Source organism: Gavialis gangeticus, unplaced genomic scaffold, assembly GCF_001723915.1.
Source record: "Gavialis gangeticus isolate Ggan-Ray unplaced genomic scaffold, GavGan_comp1, whole genome shotgun sequence".
In the NCBI taxonomy this organism is placed as follows: domain Eukaryota; kingdom Metazoa; phylum Chordata; order Crocodylia; family Gavialidae; genus Gavialis; species Gavialis gangeticus.
The window spans coordinates 6,813,301-6,818,364 of record NW_017728998.1 but is presented as its reverse complement, the minus strand read 5'-3'; the positions used below and the strand labels follow the sequence as shown (position 1 = coordinate 6,818,364).

Below are 5,064 nucleotides of genomic sequence, written 5' to 3'. Positions count from 1 at the left end.
TGCCTGACTGCGCACAGCTCGGCTCTGCTCTGCTGGAGCTCTGCCTCCGGGTCCCAAGGCAGGTGGAGGCAGGGGAACCGGCCTTTTCTGAGCTCCTTTCTGCCAATCAAAATGGGAAGCGGTGGAGGAACACCCCTTGCTTTGCAGCCTAGTGGTGGTTCCTCACCCCCTCCTCTTGGTTTTTCTCCCCCCATTCTCTTCTGCAAAGCATTACTGGGATTTCAATGTGATGATGTCATGGTTTTAGCTTGAGGATGCAGGAAGCCTATGTAACCGAACCAAAACCTTGCCAGGGATCTGTAGTGGGCCCCAGTGGCTTGATGGCCGAGGTGGTCTTTTTTTAGACCGGTTTGAAGGCAAGGGTACATGTCGCTACACTGGCTGGAACAGAAAGTGATGCATTACACACTTAGGAAAGCGGGGGATCAGGAGACAGGGGACAACACGGTGCAAGAGGAAAGCATCCCTGCCAGCACCTCTGGTTGGAGAAGAGGTTCCAGAAGATGTGGAGGGAGCAGAACAGGAGGAGACCTGACAAGGAGCTTTCTGGTGCAGGTAGGAGCTGTGAAAGAGAGAGGTTGTATCCAGACTGGGGAGAGATGGGGCATTTTCCAAAGGTGGGGAGCCAGCTACCTACGGAAGCAGCCTTAGAGACAGGAGTATAGGGTAGATGCCACAAAAGCTCACACAAATACAGAGGCATTTTTATTTCTTTTATTTTTTGCTAATGCAAGTGAAGAAAAAAAGAAAGAAAGGTAAAATAAATATGCTGCATGCAAATAGCTGGCTGTAGGAAGAAAGGAAGCCACCAAAAAGCATTACCCCAGGCAGGAATGCTAAAGATCATGAACTCTGGGTGGGGATGAGCTCGCATTTCCCCCGGCAGGGTTGCACAAGGTCTCAAACTCGCTTCCTGACGGGTGACTGGGGCAGTGACAGCTCCTTGGTCCCTCAGGCTGTGTGTCTGTGCATGTGTGTGTGCATGCCTGCGCACAGATTTGCCCATTTTAGATGCAGCTACCTCCCCCTGTTGGGCTGAAAATTAAAAACACTCATTTCATGCTCACAAACACAAAACCCAGCATATATTGTTGGTACTAAGGTTACTCACTGCTTTAGAAGGCTAGAGAATAAAGGAGTTTATGCCAGCGCTGGGAAGGAATTAAAAATGACCTTATCTATTCTACAGAAGAGGTGGGGAAAACCCCTCTACATGGACTTAAATGTATAGATGAACCATCGGGACAGTTAGATCACACGGTTTAGCTGCAATGTCAGTGCACTGTGCTAGTTCAGCACTTTAGACTGAAACCTGCACCTGCATTTCTGCACCTACACACATGGAAAAAGCATATCTGAGTCTCAGCCTACCTGAAAATCAGAGGTTGGCCTGCAAAGGGAGAAGAAGATTGCAGTTCTGAAAGCTGGGCTATAGCACTGGAACCCCGCCAGGTCTGAAAGACTGGGGTGGCCATTGTGAACAACTGAGTTTTGCAAAAAAATAGACAAGCGCAGTAAAAAATAAATGAAGAAGAAAGCATGTTCCACCTGAAAATGAATAGGACTTTGTTCATAAATCAGTTACGATTATGCCCATCATTTCAAAATCGGCTGCCACATCTGACGTGGTCTTAGCAGGCCAGCATGCAGTTATGTAGTAATTGCTGAAAAGCACCAGCCTGCACGTTAATGATGAAATGTGGCTTATCCCTATGCAGTTCAATGCCCTGGCCCTGCAAGCATAGTGTCTTTGACAGCATCGGGGCCTTACGCTAGCTTATTACAGTAGGGAATGCCACAATTCACACGATATGGAAGGCAGTAGGAATTAAGAGAAATTCCCATTAAAGTCAATTAAAGTAGAAGGTGCTTAGTATGTGGGAGGATCAGACCCAACAGTTTTGTAGACTGCTGCCATCAGCATGATTGCAAATTTCCCTCCTTCTTTAGTAATATATACGGCCTTGTTCTTGGCCAAGAACAAGAGAGGGAGAGAGAGAGAGAGAGAGAGAGAGAGAGAGAGCGAGAGAGAGAGAGAGAGAGAGAGAGAGCGAGAGAGAGAGAGAGAGAGAGAGAGAGCGAGAGAGAGAGAGAGAGAGAGAGAGAGCGAGAGAGAGAGAGAGAGAGAGAGAGAGCGAGAGAGAGAGAGAGAGAGAGAGAGAGCGAGAGAGAGAGAGAGAGAGAGAGAGAGCGAGAGAGAGAGAGAGAGAGAGAGAGAGTGTGTGTGTGTGTGTGTGTGTGTGTGTATTCCCCCCCCCCCGGATTCATGGCCATTTTTCTTTGTTAGCAGGTCATTGGTTGTCTGTTTTTTAGTCTGCCATTCCCATCCTTCCCATAATGCCATCTGCAGCTGGTGCCCTTGTTCCTGTCTCTTCACCCCAATTCCTGAGGTTACGCTGTGGAAAGGCGGATGCTGCTTGATCTCACTGTACTTGAAAGGAAAACATAGACGTGTGGTCAAATCTCAATCCACTGCAATTCAGAGGAGCCCCTTCTGTGATCTTCTGCAGCTGGAAGGGATCTCTATATACCCAGGATCTCTATATCTTAGCAGGATGTGCGGTGTTCATTTTTCCATCCAGGTTAAATCCCTGTCCGTAGCAGTGTGCAAGCCCCAGCCACTCGTGCCCTCACCGTAGGGCCACATCCTGCATTTTCACCGACACACATTTGCTCCTTCCCCGCTCTTCATTCTCTTTTCCTTCTCTTCATGCTCCAGGTATGTTGAAAAATGGTGTTTATTTTTAGGAGCATGTAGGATTAAATGTTGCTCTCAGCCACACAAGTATGACGTTGGAGGGGGAAAAATGATCTGCCTCGTTGCCTTCAGTGACCCGAGGCCAAATTTGCCTCTGTGCAAATGAGAGGAGGTTTGGCCTCTTCCTTTTATTATTTGCAGCAGAATTTGCCCCTTCCATGATTTCCCTCGGAGCTCAGGCAGTGCCTGGGGGGAAGTTGAGGGACTTAGCAGGATTTCCTTAGCTGTTAATGGTCTCCCTCACCTGTTGACAGCGATCCCTAACGAGGAATCCGGGGAGCAGGTCCGGGAGAGCCAGGGAGCAGGATCTTCCCCAGGACACAGAACTGTGATGTGGTCCCTGGCTCCAGTGAAGAGAGGGACGAGGCTCGCCATTTAAAGCAATTTCTATTTGGGGTCCCAGACCTCTTGGGTCATGGGAGACTGTAGGCTTAAAGGACATTATCGCTTGCCATCGCCGCTCATCCCTCACCCTCTTTCTCCTCATTCTTCACCTTCCTCTTCCAGCTCTTTGTACCCATCCCACTGGTCATTTGATACAGAAAGTTGCTAATGAGATGGGACTCCTCCAGGAGGACAAAAGGATCAAGGCTGGGGACGGGGACTGGGCCGTGCCAATGCTCCTGCTGAGACCAAAGCCAGAGATTCCTGGCTAGAGGGTCTTTCCCCTCCACTCAGGGTCAGACAGACACTGTATTTGGGATCAGGAATTTTACCCCTTGGTCAGATTGGTAGGGACTGGGAGGGGAAGGGGAGCTGCTTTCCAAAGCAGGGACCGTAGCCTCTACCTGGGATCTCTTGAGCACAGAAGCCGGACGGAAGCTGCCGTGGTCCCCCTGCTTTGCCTGGGGCAGGTTCGGGTGCGAGGTCTGCGTTGTGTCAGGGTCGACAGTCGCATTTTATGTAGAGTTTAGAGGTTGGATTGTACAGGATGCTTTGGACAGGGACAATCCTGCGGCGGGTTGGACGAGGTGGCCTCTGGACGTCCTTCCAGCCCCACTTCTTTAGGACTCTTATGAGAGCAGGGGTTGATCTTTGCTGGGCTCCACCTGGCAGCGAGCCCTGAAGCCTTACTCCAGCTCTTCTCGGGCTGGCCCTCAGGCTCCGTCTCCAGCCACCCCAGGGCTCAGCGGGGGTGAATCAATTCTTTGCCAGGGCCCAACCCCGCAGGACGTGGGGCCCAGCGAAGCCAGGCGACCGTCAGCCCCTCATGCAACCAAGCCCTGGAGACCTGCGCTGCGGCTGGGGGCTGGGCAGAGCATGGCACTGGGGTGTCCTGCAGCCTTGTTCACCCAGAGGCGATCAGCAGGAGTGGGGAGAAGAGCCATGAAGCCAGGACAACTGCCTAGCCCATTTTAATGGGAATCCCCAGGGCTTTCTAGGTGCCTGAAGGGGTGACCCTGATCTCCCAGCCCCTGATCCAGGTGTCCAAAGGAAGGGGGCGATCCTAATGATTCCCCAGCCCTGATCCAGGCACCTGCAGGGGTGACCCTGATCTCCTAGCCCCTAATCCAGGTGCCTGCAAGGGGTAACCCCAATACCCCAGCCCCTGATCCAAGTGCCTAGTTTCCCAGCCCTTGATCCAGATCCCATGGAGGAAGGGGGCAATTCTGATTCCCAGCCCCTGATCCAGATCCCATGAAGGATGATGATTCCCAGACCCTGATCCGGGTGCCTCAAGGGGTGACCCTGATCTAGCCCCTAATCCAGGTGCCTGCAAGGGGTGACCCCAATACCCCAGCCCCTGATCCAAGTGCCTAGTTTCCCAGCCCCTGATCCAGATCCCGTGAAGGAAGGGGGCAGTCCTGATTCCCAGACCCAGATCCGGGTGCTTGAAGGGGTGACCCTGATCTCCCAGCCCGTGATCCAGGAGCCTGAAGCAAGGGGGTGACCCTGATGATGCCCAGACCCTAAAGGGGTGACCCTGATCTTCTAGCCCCTAGCCCAGGTGCCTGCAAGGGGTGACCCCCATACCGCAGCCCCAGATCCGGGTGCCCGAAGGGGCGACCCTAATCTCCCAGCCCCAGATCCAGGTGCCTGAAGGGGTGACCTTGATTTTGCAGACCCTGATCTGGGTGTCTGAAGGAAGGGAGTGACCCTGATGATTTTCAGCCCCTAATCCAGGTGCCTGACCCCGCCCCCCCAGCCCCTGATTTGGGTGCCTGAAGGAAGGGGGCGATCCTAAATGATCCCTAGCCCCTAATCTCGGTGCTAATCCCGACCCCCCAGCCCCTGATCCGGGAAGCGCACCAACCCCGAAGACCCCCAGCCCTTGGTCCGGGCGCCTGCAGCGCTGCCCCGCCCCC

The 5,064-nt window shown here is 52.9% G+C and overlaps 1 protein-coding gene across 1 annotated transcript in view; it reads left to right on the top strand.

Annotated features, from left to right (window-relative positions):
• Positions 1 to 179: 179 nt before the first annotated feature.
• KLHL36 (kelch like family member 36) overlaps positions 180 to 5,064 on the top strand; it is a 25,461-nt gene continuing 20,576 nt past the window's right edge. The window contains exon 1 of the mRNA XM_019505453.1: positions 180 to 555. The gene's annotated coding sequence lies outside the window, so the exon portion shown is untranslated. The remainder of the gene's footprint in view (positions 556 to 5,064) is intronic.